The following is a 26269-nucleotide window of genomic DNA, read 5'->3' on the forward strand; positions in this document are numbered from 1 at the left end:
TGTATAACAAACATTTATGGAGCACCTCTTACATACAAGACACTATGATCCTACCGTTTCATTTGAGACTGGCTGGAGGGCAGACTTTTTCCCTATAGTTTAACCACCCGTTACTGCCTCTGTTATTAGCCACATCTTTTTATGAATTGGTCAGCTGAGCTACGCCAGTGAGCAACACTTCCATCCAGCAGCCCTGCCTCTAACCACAGCGGGTAGGCAGGCTGCCTCTGGCTCTCCATAGATCCTTGAAGACTTTCCCTAAGTATTGCGGAGAACAAAGCTAAAGAACCACAGAATTTCAGCATGGTAGCACACCCTTTGAAGAAACGTGAGAGCTGAAATTAATTCTCTCTTCTCAGAAGAAGGGGATTGTGATAGATGATCTCTAAAGCATAAATTAAAAAAAAGGAAAAGATCCTAAGTGTTTTCCAGGGCTGTCACACCAATGGAACCCTTAATATCCTGAAAAAATTAAAATATAACTCTTCGTACTCTTTACTATATGGAAAATATAGCATTAAGAAAGCATTACATTATTGGCTTGATAAAGTATAATTGAAATTCTCAGGTAATACTACCAGTCCAGAGTTGGGGTTTATTTAAATACCTCAGCTCTGAGTCACACCCTGACACTTTATCACAGACAACCAAACCAAGCTAGTCTCAATTCTCTCCCTGAGTCGGTCCCATGTAAAGCTTTCTTTCTAAAATCCCCAATTTTGAGACCTGTCAGGAACGCTGGGCTGAAAGACAATAGTAAGAAAAGACAAATCAAAGAGTGGATTGCAATAAAAACCCTCACTTGTGGCCCTCTCTTGCAGTCATGAACTATTTTGTTGGAAGTCTGGGTCACAGTAAATCTTATTCATGCTGCATTCCAATTCTGACAGAAACAGATCCACTCAGATTTATAATTTAAGTCTTCGACCCTCTGTACTGTTTCTAACTAAAACTAAGCAGCCTGTAAATACTTTGAAAAAATTTTCAGAGAGAACACTCTGAACGTGTTACATGATCGATGCCAAGAAAATAGAGGGAATACGTATGTTCTTATGAGGGACACCTAAAAATATTAGTTATATTTTAACACCACTTTTAATCCTTTCACAAATTTTCAAAAGAACAATAAAAGAGTAAACTATTTCACAAGACACCCTACGCTTCAATGTAGCCACCCTTTTGATATTGCAATACCAATACTGTAATATGTTCTCAAAATAAAAATTCAATATTTGGGTTACCAAACAATAGAAAAAAGCATGAAGACCTCTACATGACCTAAAATAATTAAACTGTTTTGCATTATTCATACTTTGACATAAATTATTACTTTTATTTTACTTAACCTAGAGTACATGGAAATTTTTAGAAGACAGATGGACTTATTTTGCCCAAGTATTGTCTTTATGACTTACGAAATGGTGAATCTGCTGAAAATGTTTAATTATGCATTATGCACATGCCCAGTTTTCCACCCAAAGGCAGTGTCAGCAACATTAATGAGTATTACCAAATGCCACACAAGTCAAAGTTGCTGACCTGAAGTAACTTACAACTGAGTGTAACTGACAATATATGGCTGTGACAGGAAACATATCTTCAGATGGACCCACATAGCTTGAGAAGTGCTAAAATCTTCAAAAATGTGATAATAAAATAACCCACATATTTGGGCACTTATTTTCACAGCCCTCTTAACTTTTCTATGCTGCATGATTAACTAGAACAGAAGATCACCTGCAGAAAGGAACACGGTCAAAGATAATTAGGATTGTATGCCCATCTCGGCAGTAGAATGAAAAAATAATGGACTGCTCCAGAGATATATTGTCTAACCTTTCTCAAAAGCAATTTTCTAGGGAATTGGAATACAAGAAACTATAAGGTCGAGAGAGAATTCCATAAACTGGGCAATTTTCAGTTTACCAAAGAGCCTTGTTGCAAAGAAATGTTTGAAAGTTGGTTGTGTGGCACTCTTTTGGGCTAACACTGTTTTTCGAAAACCTAGGTAAGCCACAGTGCTGCTGAGACATAGTACTGCCATATTAGTAAAGTTTCAGGCTATACTTATCCACCATGCACAGGTGTTTTATTGAGCAATGGTCTTCTTTGACAGAGAATACATCTGTCTACATATTAAGTCCAATCCCAGCTCTGCTTTACCTCCCAGTGATGTGACCTTGGCCAAGATACTTAACCTCTCTCTGTCTCATTTTTCCTATCTGTAAAAGAGGGATAACATTGGCTAAGTGTAGGGGAGCTATACAAAATATGAAGAATTACATAAAATATCTAGATGAAAGTTATAAAGTTGAGCTACTACTATACCTCCCTGCTTACTGAAACATTGTCAATGGTTATGTCAATTTCTGATAAGTTTAGGTCTTTAGAGAAACGTGCAGAACAGCCGTTCTCTAGTCCTTCTTACTGAGAGAAGCCTGGCTCTGCTCATGCAGTGAGGCGTCCCCAGAGGATGAGTCATGCTGGGCTAGGCCTTGACAGTTTTACAGGATTGGTCCAGGGAGGGCACGTGACCAACAAATAGAGGGAGAAATCCAGAAAAAGATTTTCTTTCCGGATGAAAAGAGAGCTATGAGAGAGGAAAGTCTCTTTTCTATCCGCTCTTTTCCTTCCTGAGTTGAATATTTTCATTTGAAAACAGGACGCCTGGAACTGTTGAAGGCATATTATAACCAGGGTAGAAGACCAAGAGAATCCCAGAAACACCAACCCAGAGCCCTACCATTGCTGAACTGGTAATCCATTTATTAATAGACACAGTGTCTGAACCTGTGCTTCTCAAACACTGTAATAATGGAACTGCGTTTTTTTAAATTTTCAATCAGTTGAGGATAAAAACTTTTGTAAAATACAATAAGAACAAATTCCTAGGATAATGGTCAGACACTTGAATGCCATGATGAATTCAAATTGCTGTAAATGTTTCTAAATGTTTCCTTCCTTCCTTAGCTCCTTGCAGATCAGAAATAGAGTTTGTGTGCTGACACCGGTCTATGGGTCATACTTTGAGTAGCACTGGTTGAACCAACTTTTACCTGCACGCTTTGCTTCTTGCAACCAAAAGCATCCTGATGATACAGCAAACATCATAACTCATTTACCCAGAATTCAATATATATCTACTGAGCCACTCTTCTTGTAAGTCAGGTACAGGCACCCTGGGGAATACAAAAACCAGCAGGGCAGGAACTTTCCATCCTTACAACAGAGAGGAAACATATACTAATAATAACAAGATAAACTCAAAATGCTAACTATATGGGACATTGGCACAGAGTAATAATTCAAAGATAAGCATCTTCAAACAGAAAACATATTCAGGTGAATGTTGCTTATTATCTGCTGATAGAATCATGACAGGTAAATAGGGAAAAACATAAGAAACTGCCAATATTTGACCTCAAAACACTAAAATTTCATTGAAATTTCACCAGGCTTCACTGAGTTAGCAATCTATTAAAAAGGAAACAAACGGATAAGTTTTCCATGTCAGGAAAAATACTACGCAGGAAACTGGGAATTGAATGACTTGCTATATTGCTACGATTACAATGAGAAAGGTCTATGTATTATTTGTTATAGTTCAGAAACCAGAGCTATTATACTTTTGAAAATAATACAATACAGTGAATATACGTTTGCCTTACATATAATTATTGTACAATGGCAATGATGGGTGCAGCCCACTTCAGCTCTTCAATGGAATATGTGTTACAATTCTCAAAAGGCTCCTTAAAGGACACACTAGGTAAGGTTAACTCTTTCGTGCTCTGTTCTCCTTTGAACATGTCTGAAGTTTTGCTAATATCTATTTAAAATACCCATTTTTATTTCATATATGTGTATATTTCTAAAGAGATTTGACATCATTTAACAAGAAGGTATGCACGTGAAGAGAGAAATCTTAATTTTTTAAATATGGAAAATTCCTAGCAAGAATTTTAATAAACAAAATTTTAAAATTATAATAAACAGAAATAAATAATCTAGATTTTAATAAATCTAGAACCACTTCACACTTACTAAACTCATGATTTTAAGATTCGTTTCAGCAGTAGAACCCCTTTCCCAAATGAAGTCTTATTTAGACTTCAGTATTTTATAAAACAGAGAATCTTAACTGCTCTGCTTAAAATGCTCTGAGCCTTCAATTTCCTACGTATAAGATCAGGAATGGCGTCCACAATAAGACGAGGAGTGGAGTGTGGGGCCCCTTGCTGGGGACTCCCTCCTTGCTCCACTCTGAGCAGCCAAGAGGCACTTTCTGGGATTCTAGGACCCCGTATGACATTTTACTATATGTGTGAAGGAGCACACTGGTGCGAGGGCATATTTCTTAAAGCTCACACCTCTTACTCCCTTTCCTGAAAGAGGTAAGGTAGATTGTTTTGTCACACGGAAATGCCATTTCTCATTGATATTTCTCATTATTTTAGATATTGCTAATGTTCTATGTGGTTTGACCTTCTACTTTGTTCACAATTGTACTGTGCATAAATTATTTACCCACAATTATATTGATCAGTTCATCTTATCCAAGTTGGCTGACACTGGGCCATCACCTTCGCACTTTGTTCGCCATGACCTCTTCCTGGGAGCCTTGAGAATCCCCTTCTCTCAGGCAGGGTCAGGCGCCCACTTAGGACCCCAGGGTTCCCCAGGCTTAGTTCTCCATCATAGCACATTACATTGACATTATCCATTTACTTAATTGTCTCTAGTCGCAAGACTATAAACTCCTCAGGACAAGGATGATTTTTACTTCATCTCATAGATAGTCATAAATGAAGTATGGAAAGCAGTAAAGAAAAATTATTTCAAACATTTTGTTAGCTAATGTCAATATTAACCACAATCCTACTACAAGAATTAGCCAAAAAACTCCTACAATATGTTATAATAGTTACTCATGGTATAATCCTCTGTGCTTCCGACATTTACTGTAACTAAACCATGTTTTGTTATCATACACACCACACTCCATGAGGGGAGGGCTAGGTGTGCCCTAGCCAGCCAGTGTCTAGTATTGTGCAGGACACATGGTTAGCCCTCAGTAAGTATCCCTGAATGAATTCATGAATAAATGAATGAATGAATACAATGGCTTCCGAAATTTAGTTCAGATCTATCTAATCACAATTCCTTGTTGTGATTCCATAGATGAGGTGCTAAACAGCCTCACAAACAATCATGTTGGTGGAAATGAATGAATTTTAAGTGATGCAAGTATCTCAAACAGGAAAAATAATGTTCAAAAATGACTTAGCACTCAGGAAATATATGTGCTATTGTACAATATATTATTAATCTTTCAAACTCACTTTTCTCTACAAGTTAATAGAAGGTAACATAACACAGGAAAGGCAGGAGGAAAGAGAGAGAGAGAAAAGAGTGAATTAAGAAAGGAGAGAGAGGGGAGGTGGGAGGGAAAGAAAGGAGGAACTCCCTTGAATTAAAGGAGAACTTAATTTAAATCAGTTTTATGGGGCATGGAACAGCCTGAGAAAGATGTCTCTGGGTGTTATATATTTTCACTGTGGTCATATATGGTAAATGTAGGAATTACATTGCATATTTGAATCCACTGACTTTCAGATACTTAAAATCTCAAACCAAACTGATTGGGAAGGTATCCTGAGATACTAAAAGTTTGGAATTGTTTTAAATTCCCTTGTGTCTCCAAATCTGAAGTCACCTGATTACAGTTTTGATGCTATATACATAAATGAAAATGTGTATGGATAAAAGAAAACCAAAGAAGTTTCACGAATGTAGAGCTTCTCAGAGACTCTAATTTAGAGTGTTAAAAATTTAAGTGAAAATAAAAAGAGAAGGGAATTGGCACAAAGACATGATTAAAATATAAAATACGCTGTATATCATATTTAAATGAAATTACATTCAAATTTACAATTTAAAAAAATGTTTGCTTTGCAAGTGGCATGTACTTATTGTATGTCTGTAAACGTTTACTGAAATCTGCGTGGTTTATTTCTCTGCCTCAAATAATGGCTGTGTGATGGTTAATGTCAAGCATCAACTTGACTGGGCTAAGGGATGCCCAGATCGTTGATAAAACAATATTTCTAGATGTGTCTGTGAGGGGTCTCTGGGAAGACATTAGCATTTGAATCAGTAGACTGAGTAGAAAAGATGGTCCTGAGGAATGCTTGTGGGCATCATGGAATCCTTTGAGGGCTGGAATAGAACAAAAAGGCAGAAGAAGGAAGAATTTGCTCTCTCTGTTAGAGCTGGGACATCCATCTTCTCCTGCCCTTGGACATCAGCCCTCCTGGTTCTTAGACCTTCAGACTCAGGCTCAATTATACCACCAGCTTCCCTGGGTCTCTAGCCTGCAGATGGCTAATAGTGGGACTTCTCGGCCTCTGTTATCATGTAAACCAATTCCTATAATAAATCTCCTCATATATACATATGATAGGATATTCATTTGTATCATATTGGTTCTGTTTCTCTGGGGAACACTAACACAGACTGTATCTATCCTTTTGAACAAAAGTAGCCCCAGTCTATTCTATTCTTCAAATCTTCACAGAAATATTTTCCAAAATCTTCTTCATAACCTTCACAATACATCTTGTTCAGATAAAAATTTTTACAGAATTTGATCATGCCTACCATTTTGTGGAGGAGAATATAGAGCAGTCACTGCCGTGGCTTTCCTATGGACAGAAGAGCAAAAGGAGTAGTAGAAAGAAACACGCATGTGCTCTCAAGCGCAGGGAGTAACTTTAAACAATGATTTGGGAAGTAGACAGTTAAGAACTGATCACTTACACACCTAAATTAACGTCAAACTCACTTTCTGTAATGGCACCTTTTATGCACCTGTTTTATCCACCGTTTGCTGCCAGAAGCTGCAGGTTTCTGATATCACTTTTCTCCTATTGGAAGGAATTAGCCATACTGGAAATGTCACATGGCTCCTTCTCAGCCATCTGGGTGGAGAAGCCCATATCATAAAACACTGCTCCAGGTGGCCTCTGAGAGTCTCCAGAAGAGTGTCACACTCACAGAAATACAACTGAGGAGAGAATTCCTGGAGTGACAGGCAGGCGGCGGTCACAGGAGCAGCGGCACAAGCACAGTTATGTTGTAATTCTACCATTGCAATGGACAGCTGAGCAGATCAACCTGCAGCTGGGGGTTGTAGGGTAAGGGTGCCCTATAATGAAAATCGGGATATAATATAAACCTCAGTGTCTGCATCTCTCTCAGTAGTAAGAGACTGATGCAGGAACACCAAGAAACAGATGTAGCTAAATATAGTGCTAAGTTGACATCAACTGCATCTCACTGTATGAGACAGTACAGTAACATGTACATCTACACCTTACTCCAATAACGTAGGGTAGAAGCACAAGTTAGCAGTTGTCAGACCTTGGGAACCACCAAGAAAGCTTGGGACCAAGTAGGTAAGGAGTCACAAGCAATCACTTTTGTAAGATGTCCAAGTGTCTCTAGTCAGCCACCTTGATGTGCTGCTGTCTTTCATTCTTTCCACCTCTGAGAAATAAAGCTTTCAGCATATGATTTAAGGTCTTAATGGCAATCAATTGGAGAACTGAAGATAATGATATACGTGCTCTCCTGACTCTGTCAATATTGGATCAGTAACCGGAGTGGGTCAGAACATGAAGAGCGGGACAATGATTCCTGGGATGAAGAAAACAGGGACCGAAGCAGGGTCCAGGTCGGGGAAGGAGGGAGGATATTTTCCTTTCAACATTCTGAGACAGCACCTTGTGAAACTAATAATCCACCATTAGGTTAAATAATCTGAATTTCTTCATTTTTCCTTCTGAATTATTTCCAAATTAGTATTCTCTTTAAGTTTGACTGCATATTTCACAAAATACGTCACTATGAGAATAGGAAACTATCATGTTCCTTTGTTTAAATGTATCTGATCAACACTGATGAGTGGATTGCTACATATCATGCTTATATTCATGCATTCCAATATTCGCTGCTTAAAGAATATTACACTGCTGCAGGGCTGGCCCCGTGGCCGAGTGGTTAAGTTCGCGCACTCCGCTGCAGGCGGCCCGGTGTTTCGTTAGTTCGAATCCTGGGCGCGGACATGGCACTGCTCATCAGACCACGCTGAGGCAGCGTCCCACATGCCACAACTAGAAGAACCCACAACGAAGAATACACAACTATGTACCTGGGGGGCTTTGGGGAGAAAAAGGAAAAAATAAAATCTTTAAAAAAAAAAAAAGAATATTACACTGCTGATTCATCTTTTGCCTGTAGTTTATTACTGTTCACACCTTTACCTCCAGGACTTTCTTGCAATTGTTATCATTGTACATAATGGAGTTTATACATGAATATGTAATTTAATCCTGCCCAAAACACTATTTCTCTTATACTTAAATGTAACAGAAAAAAATAAGTCCGAATGTCAGGAACTCCCAAAACTGTTCAATGATTTTATTCCTTAAGCTTACAGATGAAGTATATAACATTTGCCATGATTTACTGCACTCTCTTTTCACTCACATTTAGTTCACACAGGACAACCTACTTCTAATGTCCCCTGATTTTCTACTGCTATCTTTGGTTAAGTTATACGATGTGAAATGTTGTCCTTATAGCGCTAATCATGCCATCTAGTTGTGATTCCCCCTATGAGGTCAGCCTCCAGTACTCCTTGAGCACCTTGGAGAAAATCATGGTACACAGTAGCTAACCATCCACTAATTCTATTGCCTGTGGGATGACAATTCACCATTGCTTTTCCTTCATTTTGGGTCATGGAAAGCAGGTGGCCATTGCAAGTGACACGACCCAAATCTAAATTTTAGACTACCTCTTAATTAAATATAATGCAAAATACATATTGACTAAAGAATTGTATTTCTATTTATAAAAAGAGCTTTAACTACCATTCTCCTAAGAGCATTTTAAACCTTCCATTGGTAGAACGGCCATTAATCAACACTTCAAAATCAAATTAAATGTTACGATAACTAAAAATATAGTAACTATAAAGTTTAAATGTCTGAAAATATGTTTAAATATAACAAGCTCTTCAGCTTTGGTATGGTCCTCTAAATACGAAAATAATATTACTTCTTCAATATAATGTGGGAAAAGTAGAGAAACTTGAATTAGAATCCATGCAGAATTTTTTTAACTACCAAACCAGTTTGTCATCAATAAGTTAAAATATACTACGAAAATCAACATTCTCTACTTTATACTGTCTTGAAAGAAAATCAAGCTGTTACTTATAAACTCCCCCAAACCTCTGCCCTCCAATAAAAATATCATTGGTAGTGAAGGAGTTAAAAAGTATGCATAAAGACACTTTTGGACTAGTCAAACAAACACATTAATAATAGATGACCAATGCTCCCCTGTCTGATGTAGTCTGTGAAATGTTACAAAACGTTAAGTCCGCTACTTGTGAAATGCTTCAACAGAACCACGTGAGTGAAGGACAGATCCCTGAGGACAGCTCCATCTGCGTATTTCCAACCACAGCTCTCTTTTAGATGAAAAGACTGTTAGGGGCTCTTTGCAGGCTTCCTAATGGGTCAGTGGATTCATCTAATGCTTTCCTCTAATTGGCCCCATATTTAAGATGCTCAGTCAATGATGTGGCTGCAACATTCAGATCTTTAACAATCATGCACTCCAAGGCCAAGAAAGAGTTTCCCATCAGAGAGCACAAATAATCTGTGGCTTAAACTCTTACGGAGAGAGAGGATACTTGTGAGCAGAGGTCTGGATGGTATTAGAAGATCACATGTGGACGTGAAAGCATTGTCAGAAGTGGTTCATCTGTTGACGAAAATAGAGCATGCAAAAACTGCAAAAATATTTGGTCTGCAGAAAGCTTGCATTTCATTCACCTGTTTCAGGATAAATTGGGGTGCCTCCTGAGGGACTCTAAACATAGATACCAATCTTGAGGAAAACTACCTTCTACTAACAGAAATGGAAGAAAAAAATTGCCCTTTCAAAGAGTTACAATGTTTCTTCTAATTACTCAAGTCACCTGGATCACATCTTAAAAATCACATTTTATGTAAATAAATTGCTTGCTTAAATACTCTTTCCAACAGGTTTGGCCTGAGCCCAGAGAAACAACTTTTTCTTTTAATCCAGTCACAGGGTAACACACACAAAATTTGCTATCCATATTTCCACATTTATGATGGCTTAAGCCATAACATACGATTTCAATATTCTGCTCAATTTCTCTACATCTTCAGTTTTCTCATCTGTAAATAGGAATATATTAATATCTGCCTTATAGAGGTGTTATCAGAATGAAACAAGGGAACTGAGGTACAATAGAATTTTGTTCCATATTGTAACAATGATTACGTTTTAAAATTCAGAAAATAAATTTGATGAGCCAAATATCTTTTAGGGTGTTCTCAAATAAATCACCTTCTCATAGCCTCCTTCAAGATTGTATATTTAGTATTTCAGTGTGGGGACGATGGAAAATTCAAGCTCATTCTAAGCCTGGAAGTACCAGGTGTGGTGTAAGAAGGTATTTTGATCTTTTTGCTATTGATTACTTGACATCCATGTAGAAGGAGTTAATTACAACCAATAACATGGACAGATGGAGGAGTTGGGCATTGGATTAAGTCCGCCTTCACTCACGGGAATCAATCAACACCCGTTAGGTAGAAATGACTTTCCTTCATAGTGAGGGACTCTAGAGTCTAGTCAGTCACTAGAAACAAAACCTATGAACCAGGATCAATTCTGGATCATTCTGTCACAAATCAGTTATCAACTGCAATGTTTAGGGAGATCGGAAAGCTATTGTATAAAAGGAGTTAATGCTGGTACTTTTGAAAATCAAAACTTCTCCATTATGTTTAAACAATTTTACAGATATAGCCAAAACAATACATAAAATCTTTAGGTTAGGAAATACACTGTTTATTCATAATTGTTACATTAAGGGCTTATAAATCAGTTTCTACTTGTACAAGGAAGAAAATAATCTTTCTTCTGATGAAACTCCCTACCCAGCAGCATGCTAGTAAATGTTTAATAACCGGCTCGGAGAGGTGGGAAGAGGACCTGATTTGTGGGATTTGTGTATTTTCATGATATGAATACTTCCACCATAATAGATTTTTAGCTACCAATATGATGTCACTAGATGCAGAGTCGGAAAGAGATGCTCAATAGCATACTGTTATATAGAATTTCTACCATACAGACACAATAGATGTAAAATCACCCCTGGAGCATAGATAACAGTACAATTCAGTAAAATAATTAGGAAGGGTTGAATTTTGGATATTTATTACCTTTGTTTTTAATATCATTTAAAATTATATAATTAATTTTTAATAACGTCTGTGTTCAACAACTGGCTTGCAGAATTTCTGGAAATGTAACAGTAAACTCTCCCCATTTGGTATGAGCCGTCTCCAGTACGTCACTGCCTCCATCCGCTACTCATAATCCAGATGAAAGGCACATGTGTAGAAGATAGGATAGAAATTGAAGAATGAGAAGTTCTATTTAAATATAAGGAGAACTTTGCTAACAGTAGAGATTTCCATTCTCGGAGCTATTTAAGAATCAACAGGAGAGTCTTCAGTATTAAACAATCATGCACGGTCCTATCATGGTGCTAAAGACAGCTCTAGACAATTTCCTGAGGACTCCTCAAATCTAAGATATGTTACCTTTCACAAAGTATAATTTGAAAGAGCTCCCTCATCAAAAATTTATATTTTAAGTACAAATTGATAAAGAACTGCCATTAATGAGAATTTTATATTTTCCATTATCTTAATTATGATCAGTTACAGCTAGTTATCAGTAGAGGAAACATAACTTGCATGTAGAGCATTCCTCTTTATACCCTAATTAACCGATTTAACCAATCAACATCTATAGCCTGGAACCTCCCACATGCAAGCACTTATTATACTCTGTATTAATCAATACCAAAGTATAACCATGTCTCTAAATACTGGAATAGAGAGAAACCATCAGAAATATATTTACGACTTATCATCACATCCATTGAGCTCATATCTCTTATGAGAATCTGATAGCTAAAATCCCATTCCACTACCTCTTGTTAATAAAGGAACTGGGCATCTGTATGAAACCATTCGTAATGCAAGTACCTGTGGAGGGAGTGGAGAGAAGAAACTCAAACATTTAATTCTACTCAATAATTCAGGAATACAATTCGTCAGGAAAACCATTCTACAGTGTGGTCCTCTATGCAGAAGTGAAAAAAAGAAACTGAAAAAAAGAACAAGTTCATTAACACCACCATCATCTTGCCCCTGCTTCCCTTAACAAGGGACTATCTAATTCTTGCAATTAAAGCCCTTGTCATAACCCCCACCCCTGTTGCCCACTGACCTTCACCCCCAATCTCCTTTTCCCAATAGACAGATGCTTCTCCTCCAAATCAAAGGAAGTAGGAATTCTCTCACCAACATCAAAGAGAATATAATCAGCTAGTCCAAGGGTTTCACCTTCCGTAACTTATGTCACTGAGTAAGATTGAATGCTTTTACTAGATTTTTTTTCAGTATGCCCATCTTAAAATATCTGTTCTACAGGGGCTGGCCCTGTGGCCGAGTGGTTAAGTCCGCGCACTCCACTGCAGGCGGCCCAGTGTTTCGTTGGTTCAAATCCTGGGCGCGGACATGGCACGGCACATCAAGCCACGCTGAGGCAGCGTCCCACATGCCACAACTAGAAGGACCCACAACGAAGAATATACAACTATGTACTGGGGGGCTTTGGGGAGAAAAAGGAAAAAACTAAAATCTTTAAAAAAAAAAAAAATCTGTTCTACAGTACTCCACCTGGACCTAAAATAAGAATGTTGCATTAAGGCATTTAGGGCCTATCTCCTATTTTATTTTAATATCTTTGCAAAATATATCAAATTAAAAATGTAAATTACATAGTTTGTGCTATGGGTCATTTGCTTGCACTACCATTTAACTGGCATTTTGAATACTAACCATTGATGAAGTGTTATCTTTTAGTCTAATGTCATATTCTGTTGTAAATGTATGAAGATTTACACACAATAACACCAATTAGCGTTAATGGGGATTAACAGCACGGATTTTGATGCACCTAAGAAAGAAGGCCCACTTTAACCTTATCAAGTATTTGGCAAATAGTCTTTCTAAAATTGACATTTGAAATGTCTTCAAAATGGTTTGAAAAATCTCTCCTTTTTTTCCAAGTGTGTTTTTTTTTTTTTTTTTATTAATGTTATGATAGATTACAAGCTTGTGAGATTTCAGTTGTACATTTTTGTTAGTCATGTTGTGGGTACACCACTTCCCCCTTCGTACCCTCCCCCCACCCCCCCTTTTCCCTGGTAACCACCGATCAGATCTCCTTCTCAATATACTAATTTCCACCTATGAGTGGAGTCATATAGAGATCGTCTTTCTCTGACTGACTTATTTCGCTTAACATAATGCCCTCGAGGTCCATCCACGTTGTTGTGAATGGGCCAATTTCGTCTTTTTTTATGGCTGAGTAGTATTCCATTGTGTATATATACCACATCTTCTTTATCCAGTCATCAGTTTCTGGGCATGTAGGCTGTTTCCACGTCTTGGCTATTGTAAATAATGCTGCGATGAACATAGGGGTGCAACGGACTCTTGAGATATCTGTTATCAGGTTCTTAGGATAGATACCCAGTAATGGGATGGCTGGGTCATAGGGTATTTCTATTTTTAACTTTTTGAGAAATCTCCATACTGTTTTCCATAGTGGCTGTACCAGTTTGCATTCCCACCAACAGTGTATGAGGGTTCCTCTTTCTCCACAACCTCTCCAACATTTGTCGTTCTTGGTTTTGGATGTTTTTGCCAATCTAACGGGGGTAAGGTGATATCTTAGTGTAGTTTTGATTTGCATTTCCCTGATGATTAGCGATGATGAACATCTTTTCATGTGTCTATTGGCCATATTCATATCTTCTTTTGAGAAATGTCTGTTCATGTCCTCTGCCCATTTTTTGATCGGGTTGTTTGTTTTTTTGTTGTTAAGCAGTGTGAGTTCTTTGTATATTATGGAGATTAACCCTTTGTCGGATAAGTGGCTTGTAAATATTTTTTCCCAATTAGTGAGCTGTTTTTTTGTTTCAATTCTGTTTTCCCTTGCCTTGAAGAAGCTCTTTAGTCTGATGAAGTCCCATTTGTTTATTCTTTCTATTGTTTCCCTCAGCTGAGGAGTTGCAGTGTCCGAAAAGATTCTTTTGAAACTGATGTCAAAGAGTGTACTGCCTATATTCTCTTCCAAAAGACTTATTGTCTCAGGCCTAATCTTTAGGTCTTTGATCCATTTTGAGTTTATTTTGGTGTGTGGTGAAAAAGAATGGTCAATTTTCAATCTTTTGCATGTGGCTGTCCAGTTTTCCCAGCACCATTTGTTGAAGAGACTTTCTTTTCTCCATTGTAGGCCCTCTGCTCCTTTGTCGAAGATTAGCTGTCCATAGATGTGTGGTTTTATCTCTGGGCTTTCAATTCTGTTCCATTGATCTGTGGACCTGTTTTTGTACCAGTACCATGCTGTTTTGATCACTGTAGCTTTGTAGTATGTTTTGAATCGGGGATTGTGATTCCGCCGGCTTTGTTTTTCTTGCTAAGGATTGCTTTAGCAATTCGCGGTCTTTTGTTCCCCCATAGGAATTTTAGGATTGTTTGTTCAATTTCTGTGAAGAATGTTCTTGGGATTCTGATTGGGATAGCATTGAATCTGTATATTGCTTTAGGTAGTATGGACATTTTAACTATGTTTATTCTTCCAATCCATGTACAAGGAATGTTTTTCCATCTCTTTATGTCATCGCCTATTTCTTTCAAGAAAGTCTTGTAGTTTTCATTGTATAGATCCTTCACTTCCTTGGTTAAGTTTATCCCAAGGTATTTTATTCTTTTCGTTGCGATTGTGAATGGGATAGAGTTCTTGAGTTCTTTTTCTGTTAGTTTATTGTTAGTGTATAGAAATGCTACTGATTTATGCACGTTAATTTTATACCCTGCTACTTTGCTGTAGTTGTTGATTATTTCTAATAGTTTTTCTGTGGATTCTTTGGGGTTTTCTATGTATAAGATCATGTCGTCTGCAAACAACAAGAGTTTTACTTCTTCGTTACCTATTTGGATTCCTTTTATTTCTTTTTCCTGCCGAATTGCTCTGGCCAGCACCTCCAGTACTATGTTGAATAGGAGTGGTGAAAGTGGGCACCCTTGTCTTGTTCCTGTCCTCAGAGGGATGGCTTTCAGCTTTTGTCCATTGAGTATGATGTTGGCTGTGGGTCTATCATATATGGCCTTTATTATGTTGAGGTACTTTCCTTCTATACCCATTTTACTGAGGGTTTTTATCATAAATGGGTGTTGGATCTTGTCGAATGCTTTCTCTGCATCTACTGAGATGATCATGTGGTTTTTGTTTTTCATTTTGTTGATGTAGTGTATCACGTTGATTGACTTGCGGATGTTGAACCATCCCTGTGTCCCTGGTATAAATCCCACTTGATCATGGTGTATAATCTTTTTGATGTATTGCTGTAATCGGTTTGCCAAAATTTTGTTGAGGATTTTTGCATCTATGTTCATCAGTGATATCGGCCTGTAGTTCTCCTTCTTTGTGTTGTCCTTGTCAGGTTTGGGGATCAGAGTGATGTTGGCTTCATAGAATGTGTTAGGGAGTTCTCCATCTTTCTCAATTTTCTGGAACAGTTTGAGGAGAATAGGTATTAAGTCTTCTTTGAATGTTTGGTAGAATTCTCCAGAGAAGCCGTCTGGTCCTGGACTCTTGTTTTTGGGGAGGTTTTTGATTACCGTTTCTATTTCCTTACTTGTGATTGGTCTATTCAGATTCTCCATTTCTTCCTGATTCAGTTTGGGGAGATTGTAGGAGTCTAGGAATTTGTCCATTTCTTCCAGGTTGTTCAATTTGTTGGCATATAGTTTTTCATAGTATTCTCTTATGATCTCTTGTATTTCATTGGTATCTGTTGTGATTTCTCCTCTGTCATTCCTGATTTTATTAATTTGCGATTTCTCTCTTCTTTTCTTGGTGAGTCTGGCTAGGGGTTTGTCAATTTTGTTAATTCTTTCGAAGAACCAACTCTTTGTTTCGTTGATCCTTTCTATTGTCTTTTTTGTTTCAATATCGTTTATTTCTGCTCTTATTTTTATTATTTCCCTCCTTCTACTGACTCTGGGCTTTGTTTGTTCTTCTTTTTCTAGTTCTGTTAGGTGCCGTTTGAGGTTGCTTACGTGAGCTTTTTCTTGTTTAGTGAGGTGAGCCTGTATTGCGATGAATTTCCCTCTTAGGACTGCTTTTGCTGCATCCCAAATGATTTGGTATGTCGTGTTCTCATTTTCATTTGTCTCCAGATAATATTTGATTTCTTCTTTAATTTCTTCAATGATCCATTGTTTGTTGAGAAGCGTGTTGTTTAGTCTCCACATTTTTGCACCTTTCTCTGCTTTTTTCTTGTAGTTGATTTCTAGTTTAATAGCGTTATGATCAGAAAAGATGCTTGATATTATTTCAACTCTCTTGTATTTATTGATGTTTGCTTTGGTTCCCAAAATATGGTCAATCCTTTGAGAATGTTCCATGTGCACTTGAGAAGAATGTGTAACCTGCTGTTTTTGGATGAAGTGTTCTATATATATCTATTAAGTCCATCTGGTCTAATTTTTCATTTAATTCTATTATTTCCTTGTTGATTTTCTGTCTGGATGTTCTGTCCATTGGTGTTAATGGTGTGTTGAGGTCCCCTACTATTATTGTATTGTTGTTGATGTCTTCTTTTAGTTCTATTAAGAGTTGCTTTACAAATTTTGGTGCTCCTGTGTTGGGTGCGTATATATTTATAAGTGTTATGTCTTCTTGGTGGAGAGTCCCTTTTATCATTATATACTGTCCCTCTTTATCTTTCTTTATCTGTTTTGTTTTGAAATCTACCTTGTCTGATATTAGTATAGCGACACCTGCTTTCTTTTGTTCATTATTAGCTTGGAGCATTGTTCTCCATCCCTTCACTCTGAGTCTGTGTTTGTCTTTGGGGCTGAGGTGTGTTTCCTGGAGGCAGCATATTGTTGGATCTTGTTCTTTGATCCATCCTGCCACTCTGTGTCTTTTGATTGGGGAGTTCAATCCATTTACATTTAGAGTGATTATTGAGATGTGGGGGCCTACCACTACCATTTTGTGTCTTGTTTTCCGGTTTTCTTCAGTTTCCTTTGTTTCTCGTCCCATGGTTTAATCTGTTCTGATGTAGAGCTGCTACTCTCTGTTGTTGTCCTTCTACTTATCTCCTCTGCTCTTGGTTTTGTAGCCCCTTTCCTTTTTTGGATTTTTCAGGAATGAGGGTTTTCCTGAGGATTTCCTGAAGAGGAGGTTTTGTGGCAATGAACTCCCTTAATTTTTGTTTATCTGGGAAAGTTTTTATTTCTCCATCGTATTTGAAGGATATTTTCGCTGGGTAGAGAATTCTCGGCTGTAGATTTTTGTCCTTCAGATTTTTGAATATATCATTCCACTCTCTTCTAGCCTGTAAAGTTTCTGCTGAGAAATCTGCTGATAGCCTGATGGGGGTTCCTTTGTAGGTTAGTTTCTTTTGCCTGGCTGTCCTTAATATTTTCTCCTTGTCGTTGACTTTTGCTAGCTTCACTACTATATGCCGTGGAGTTGGTCTTCTTGCATTGATAAAGTTTGGAGATCTATTGGCTTCTGTCACCTGAAGATCCATCTCCCTCACCAGATTTGGGAAGTTCTCAGCCATTATTTCTTTGAATAGGTTTTCTGCCCCTTTCTCCTTCTCTTCTCCCTCTGGTATACCTATAATCCTTACGTTGCATCTCCTAATTGTGTCTGATAATTCTCGGAGAGTTTCTTCATTTCTTTTAAGTCTTGCTTCTCTCTCCTCCTCTGCCTGCAACAATTCTATATTGCCATCTTCCAAATTGCTAATTCTTTCCTCCATATTATCGGCCCTACTGTTCAGAGCATCTAGATTTTTCTTAATCTCCTCTATTGTGTTCTTCATTTCCAATATTTCTGTTTGGTTCTTCTTTATTGTATCAAACTCTTTTGTGACATAGCTCCTGAACTCGTTGAGTTGTCGGTCAGAATTCTCTCTTAACTCATTGAGAATCCTAATGATGGCTGTTTTGAAGTCATCATCATTTAGGTTATATATCTCATTTTCTTTGGGATTGTTTTCTGTGTATTTGTTACTTTCTTTCTGTTCTGGAGATTTAATGTATTTTTTCATATTGCTTGATGATGTTGATTTGTGCCTCCGCATGGAGATAGAGTTTAGTTGCTTCTTTCACTTGTTTCAGCTGCTGCAGTGGGGGGAGCAGCTGTTTATACTTCACCAACCAGGAACCCTGTCCGTAGTTGCTAACTGGGCCTGGGCCCCTCTTCGTAGCCACAGTGGCCCTTTGGATTCCCTCCTCTGCCGTGGGGGCCGTCACAGGGGGGCTTCAGGCTGCAGGTGCCTACTGTTGTTGCCCACCTAGATGCGCTCTCTCCTTGGGGTCTGCAACGGTGTTATGGGCTTTTCCAGCGGCCAGGGGTGGGATCACTTATATTTGTCGCTCCGTTGCTGTCGGCACCCACCAAATCTCACTTGTCTTCTATGGGTCGCAGGAGAGCTATTGGCATCTTCTACAGTCTGTGGTTAGTACACCTAGCTATGCTGCTTTTGCCCTGGGGTCTTCCAGCCTTGTGGCTGGCGGCTGGGTGCCTTCTACTGGTGCTGTGCAGAGGCTTTCCCTAAGGCTGCTGTGAGCCTGTAGGGTTTCCCCCTAGGCTACTAAGCTGGGTCTCTGGAACTCTCTCCAGCCCCAGTCCTCTCCGAGATCTCCGGCAATCCCTAGTCCCACGGGGCGGGCAACGGCAGCTGGGGGTCGCCCCGCCCTCTGGGATTCTCTCCGGGCCTCTGCTGGGAGCCCTGAATGCTGGGCGTGGCCCCTCTGCTAATGGCAGACAGAGAGTTTTGTCTGCTGCCTGGCGGAGCTCCGGCGCTTCCCCTCCGGGTCGCCGAACCGGCCTTTGAAAGTTCCCCCGCCCCGGTCCTCTCTGATCCTCTCCGAGATCTCCGGCAATCCCTAGTCCCCACGGGGCGGGCAACGGCAGCTGGGGGTCGCCCTGCCCTCTGGGCTTCTCTCCGGGCCTCTGCCGGGAGCCCTGAAGGCTGGGCGTGGCCCCTCTGCTAATGGCAGACAGAGACTTTTGTCTGCTGCCTGGCGGAGCTCCGGTGCTTCCCCTCCGGGTCGCCGAACCGGCCTTTGAAAGTTCCCCTGCCCCGGTCCTCTCCGAGATCTCTGGCAATCCCTAGCCCCACGGGGCGGGCAACGGCAGCTGGGGGTCGCCCCGCCCTCTGGGATTCTCTCCGGGCCTCTCCCGGAGCCGTGAGTGCTCAGCGTGGCCCCTCTGCTAACGGCAGACAGAGAGTTTTGTCTGCTGCCCTGGCGGAGCTCCAGCGCTTCCCCTCCGGGTCGCCGAACCGGCCTTTGAAAGTTCCCCCGCCCCGGTCCTCTCCGATCCTCTCCGAGATCTCTGGCAATCCCTAGCCCCACGGGCGGGCAACGGCAGCTGGGGGTCACCCCGCCCTCTGGGATTCTCTCCGGGCCTCTGCTGGGAGCCCTGAATGCTCAGCGTGGCCCCTCTGCTAACGGCAGACAGAGAGTTTTGTCTGCTGCCCGGGCGGAGCTCCGGCGCTTCCCCTCCGGGTCGCCGAACTGGCCTTTGAAAGTTCCCCCAGCCCCGGTCCTCTCCGAGATCTCCGGCAATCCCTAGTCCCACGGGGCGGGCAACGGCAGCTGGGAGACCTCCGTGCCCTCCGTGTCTCTCTCTGGGACCCTGCGGGCGCCCCGAGCACCAGGCTGGGTCTCCCCGCCAATGGCGGGGAGAGACTCTCCCCGCGGGCTCAGGTGTGCAACTCCAAAGTTTCCCTCTGCGTTTAGGAGTAATTGCAGGGGGTTTAGCTAGGGTTCTGGTCACCTGTTTCCACCGTCGCTCCTCTGTTGTGTTCTCGCTCCTGCCCTAGATGTGTGTGGATCCTCTGGGGGCGTCCGTTGGAAGAAAGCCGCTTGCGGGTACTAGGCTGCCCGTCGGGGTCGGAGAGTTTTCACCTATTTCCACATCCTCCCGGAGGAAAGTCCATCCGCCTTCCAATGTATAGTCGCGTGGGTGTCTCAGACGTCCTGAGATGCTGTCTGGATATCCTTTGTCAAGCGATAAGTGTCCAAATAATTGTAGACTCGAAGGGCGAGAGACAAAGAGGACTACTCACGGCGCCATCTTCCCATTCTCTCCCCCAAGTGAATGTTAAAATTACTTTAAATTACAACATAAAAAGCATTACAAGAAAATGAAAACAAGCAGTTAAAAAATAATTTGTGCTTTTCTTCTTAATTTTCTTGTTGTTACCTAAACTACTATATATCTTAACTTACATATTAATCAGCTTTACTTTCAAAATGATGACTATATTTATAGTCCTATTCCATGTCACCTTCACAATGCTATTAGGCAGCTAACTCTCAAAATGCAAAACTAAGAGGCACCCAATCCTCCAGCTCCCTGCCAGGGCGCCCCTTGTGGCAAGAACAAGTGCTGGATTCTAGCCCAACACAGAACACCTCAGGGCAGTGGAGACGGCACCCAACCTCCTATTAAGACGGGGACCTTAGGAAGAAGGGAAGGTAGATGCTTCCACTGTTTGTCATTTTGTTCTGAAAGCCCTCAAATTTTGTTTTCCATTCTGATTTTCATTTTTATCTTCAATGAGTAATTTTTATTAAGCACTTGAAATCCTGCTTTTTTAAGCAAGACACACTTGACCTGATGAAAACAAATGCTTATGAAAATAGTAAAAATATATCTGTATAGATCTGTTCTTTTTTCTGCTCACTCATCCAAACTCTTGCAAAGAAAATATGCCAAGTTTATGTTAATGTGCATTTTGTTGCTGCCAAAACTTAACACTGACTCAAAATTTCTTACGTTTAAGTTATTTGAAATTTTTCCCTTATATAATCTGGATAATTGTTCAAATCTTTCCTGGAGACCTAAAATGTATATTGCAAAATTTGTGAGAGAAAGGTGAAAGAACATGGATAAAGCAGCTCATTTTTTTCAAATAGAAGGTACTATCGACATTCTGGCGATAGAAAGTAATTTATTTCACAAAATCTTATGATAAGGATTATCTTCGTGGTGGGGGAGGGGGGAAACTAGACAAAACAAAAATCCACATGGAAATGATCAGAATAAAAGTGATTTGATTAGAATTGGGGACGATTTTCAAAACTCAATAGCACTTGATATATTATGAAGAACAAAATAACACAAGCATATGTAAATATTTCCATTTCAGTGAACTTTGTTCATTTCTGTTTTCTTAGTTTTACAACTTCGAGTCTTGCTTTTGGTTCTCTTCTCATCTATCTTTACAGTCTCTGTCTTGAGGTGATGTCAATCCAGGGCCTGAAATCCCAATGTTGCTCCTGATTCCCGATTCTGAATATTCAGTCCAATCGTGTCCTCTGAGTTCCAAGCTCCTATACCTGACACCTCCTTGGCCTTAGGTATCAGAATGTTAAAGTGTCTAAAACATGACCCTCATATCTCCAAACAAACACTCCTGCTCCACCTCCACACCTACAACAGCCAAAGTTTCCACTTTTAGTAAAAAGCAGCACAATTACATTCTGTTACACAAGATGTGTAGGTCAACCCCTCAGCAACTCCTAGGCTTTCTACTCCAAAATCATCTCAAGTCCATCCTTTCCCTTATCTGCTCTGTTATTACATGTGTCTGACTCGCATTGTCTCTTGCTCAGAATAACAGAAGAGCATCCTGTCTCCCACTTCCTCTGTTTCCCTCTAATTATTCTCTACTCAGCAATGAAAGTATTTTGAAACACAAGTCAGATGATACCATGACGCTGTTTAAAATGCTTCAGTGGATTCACATTTCTCTTTCAATGAAATCTGGCGCCACAGCATGTGTCTAATGCCATCTCCCTACGTGTACTTTCTCCCATACGCACCCAGCCACACCAGACTCCTCTCATATCTAGGAGCTCACCATGCTCTTTCAAAACTGGAGGCTTTGCACATTTGGTTTCCTCTGCTTAGAATGGTTCCCCCCTGTTTGCATGACTGACTCCTGGTCATTCTTTCATACTCAGCTTTCAATTTCTGGGAAGTCTTCCTGACCACATCATCTAAGAAGATCTCACCCTCCTTCTCCGTGTATATAACATTTATCATCTCCTTTATGGCACTGAACAGAATTGTAATTAGGTAATCTTTGTTTATATATTTATTGATAGCCCTTCTGCCCTCAGATAGAAAAAACCCCTTAAGAACAGGTCTACATCTGAATAGTTTACACTTGTACATCCAGTGCTTAGGGACTTTATGCATATTTGTTGAATGTTCTTGATTATTTAAAGGACAGGAAGCACAGAACAGAATAAAGAGAGTGCAGACTCACATCCGAACCCTGGTTCTCTCATTTACCAGCTATATGATCTCGGGCATGTTACTTAAACTCTTTTTGCCTCAATTTCTGAATCTCTAAAAGGAGTGGTTGTGAGAACTACATGATTTCATAGATATAAAGTACCTAGAACAATGCCTGGCACATAAAAATGCCCAATAAAGTGTGGCTACTCATTTATTTATACATTAATGTATTCTCCAAATATTTACTGAGTCCTTACCCTTTGCAGGGTGTACTGGAAGCCTCTGTGAGTAAATCAAAGTCTTTGTCCCACGTAGACTTAAAATCCAGTAAAAGAAATAACATGTACACAAAGAAACAAATACAAAGAAATATGTGATTATTGTCCTATGAAAATAAAAAATAAAGACTTATATTAGTTTTCTAGGGCTGCCGTAACAAAGTACCACATACAGAGTGGCTTAAACCGCAGAAATTTATTGTCTCACAATTCTAGAGGCTAGAAGTCTAATATCAAGGCGTCGGCAGGGTTGTTTCCTTCTGAGGGCTGTGAAAGAGAATCTGTTCCATGCTTCTCACCTAGTTTCTGGTGGTTTGCTGGCAATCTTTGGCATTCCTTGGCTTATAGAAGGATCATCATGATCTCTGCCTTCATCTTCACATGGTATTCTTCCTGTGTGCGTGCCTGTGTCCAAATTTCCCCTTAACATAAGGACACCAATCATATTGGAGTAGGGTGGGTCCCATCTTAACCTAACTAATTACATCTGCAATGACCCTTTTTTTCCAAATAAGAGCCGATTGTGAGTTACTGGGGGTTAGGACTTTAACATAAGAATTTGGCAGGGGCATCATACAACCCATAACAAGACCATAATACAATATTTCCCGAGTAAATTCAATACCCTGAATGTACACATAACAACAAGAGAAGAGATCTGTAAATGGATCCAAATTTGTAGAAAATTGGCTAAAGCAGAATATTGTAATGATTTCAATACCAATTACATTATACCTAACATCTCTTACTAGCCACAATTTTAATTTCACTTAGCTTTTCTGAGTTTCATGAGATGAACCAGCGTATTTAATATAGAAAAAGAATGAAAACTAAATGATTAAGAATTATATTTCATAGGAGAAGAGAAAGAGCTATTAAAATTTAAAACACGTTAAAGCAAAAGTATCAATATATCTACATAATAACATAAACGTATTTCTGCATCCATTGCCAAATATCTATGACAGGTGAATGCTGCATTTCATAAAACTTAGTTTAAAAACACATCACCTCAACTACAGCACCGTCATTCAGACACCTCTCAACACATTTTATCTCAGCATTATAGCGTCCCAGGTGGTCACAAGACGGTTTGAATGTGTGAGGGAAAGTTAACTTGGTTTTCACCGTGAGAAAAAGAACTGCTAGTTGTCTTTAATTTGAGAGGATGTTCTCTAAAATAAAAACATACATCCCATAGAGGTGTTAAAAACTGCCTGTTTTCTATAAATCTTCTAAAAGTTTCTGTTACTGTAGATATGTAAAGCGAGAGTTTTGAATTTTGTTCCACTGATTATTAGGCCCAATAGGAATACAGCTGTCACCTTTCCATAAAATGATACAAGGTGCAATAAATCTTCCCTGGTAATAACATCCAGGGACAAACTTTTGTTGAACACGTCTTAGAGTCTGACCTCTGTGAAGTCAAGAAAACATCTAATGCTCTGTGGGAACGGTTCCTGCCAACCTAAGTTCAACACTTCTCTGAGACCAGTATAAGAAGAAGGCTCTGAAATGACATGTGGAGTAAATTCTAGACTTTAAAGACATGCAATTAAGACACATTTAAATGTGGCAACTAAAAATAATTTACTAAAAGCATATGATCAGGTGTTTTCATTTATTTCAAGATTACACATATATGATAATAGAATACACGTTATTTTAACACAAGCTAAACCAAAGGCCTCCTTACAAAAACGTAGTTAAAAGTTTTTGGACAACTTGATGAATCTGTTACACAGGGATGAATTGCTTTTTCAGAAAAGATTCACTTTGCACAGTTTTCTCTGGGCATGTATTCATGCTTTTCATTTTCTCATTAAATTCATCTAGCAGAATTAAGAACACGAATGCAAAATCTGGGGCAAACAAACAAATTTGCTTGTACTAGAGTAGAAACTAGAGAGAAAGCAACCATGGGAGATGGCCAGAGCAGGGGAATGAAGAGAGCAGAAAGAAGACTGAAATTTTGCAAACCAAAGCTCATCCAAATACACTAGCCTAAAATTGATAAATTCTCTCCCGTTACCTTCCCAATCTGATGTTCTACTCTGGAGAGTGGTTTATAGGAAATGCGAATGAGATAATAAAAACCCTTCATTTATTTCTTTAACTTTTAGAAGGAATCAATGTGCCATCTTTTAATGACCTACGCAGTTGCTTCTAGGCCTCAGCACACAGAATCTCTTCAGCAAACGTGTCCTCCAGATACCATTCCCCTCTCAACAGCCACCCTTATTTACTGCTTCATAACCTCCATCTTCCAACAGTTGGTGGGAGCAGAAAAAACATGAAAGAGAAAAGAAGACAGTTGGCTTCCGTGGAAAAAACACTAGATCTGGGAGTCCAATCCAGTGGTATGCTAGAGTAGACTTATACACGTCATTACATTGTCATGTGTCATGCCATTACATTGGCAACAGCATGAAAAAACTGAGGGAGTAATTTTCCAGTATTTGAAAACTGTTACCCATTTCAGCAAAGAATCTGCCATGGGTTGGAGGAGGTCATTGAGAGGTTGTGACCCAGCTGACCCTCAAGCTGGAGCAGGACAACTGGAGGCATGTCACCCCCTCCCCTGTCCTTGACATGTAATTTCCGCCCACCGTTCCCACAGTGGGAGCCGCTTCATAAGATATGTTTTGTCTGAGATCCAATTATTAAGTGTTTACCGCCACCCCACTTTTCTACCATCCAGAAACTATTGACTCAAAAAATTGTTTACAAGTATTGCCTTCCTCATCTGCAAACTAGTGAAATGGGTGCCTTCCTCAGAGGATAATTTTAGGGGTAAATTAAAATAATCTTTATGCAAAAACCCTGTAGGGATTTCAAAAGTTAATGTTCATAAATTCAGCAAATATGTTTCAGCTCCTAATATGAGCTCTCCTAAGGACGTGCAGGGTTTGGAAAGATGAACAATGTTTGATCCTGATCCTCAGGTAGCTTTCAGTCCAGTGATAAAGGTAAGTGTAAATAACTTAAAATGATCTAAGAACACGAAATGTGTTATAACAGGAAAAAGGAAAGTGCTATGAAATTAAAGGAAAAGAAGCACGTGATTTTACTTGGAGCATCAGGGAAGACTCCGTAAAGATGGAATTTGGGGTTAAGCTTTGGAAAGTAAGTTACATTCGTATCAATTGAGAAGGTGTATGTGAAAAGTGGACAGATGAAACACCAAACACATTATCATCACAAATATTATAATACCAACTAGCTGCTGCATCAAAAACCCCTACACATTATTTCCATGTAAAACAGAAAGAATTATGCCATTATAGTTTATACAATCCGGTGTGCCTATCTACAATCTTGCATATTCGAGGGTTGACTAAATATTTAGTTTTTCCAATTTATAAGCCATTTCTAATAAGCAAAATTGTAGATTATCCTTTGGCTTTCTTTCCTTAGTGAAAGAAAACATTCATGCTCAAGTGAATTTTTAA

General features: G+C 39.4%; 1 protein-coding gene across 3 annotated transcripts in view; it reads right to left on the bottom strand.

The window, feature by feature from the left end:
- Positions 1–26269, bottom strand: part of NKAIN3 (sodium/potassium transporting ATPase interacting 3) — a 611399-nt gene that overhangs the window by 583586 nt on the left and 1544 nt on the right. The window lies entirely within an intron of this gene.

This window comes from Equus przewalskii, chromosome 8 (assembly GCF_037783145.1).
Source record: "Equus przewalskii isolate Varuska chromosome 8, EquPr2, whole genome shotgun sequence".
NCBI lineage: Eukaryota > Metazoa > Chordata > Mammalia > Perissodactyla > Equidae > Equus > Equus przewalskii.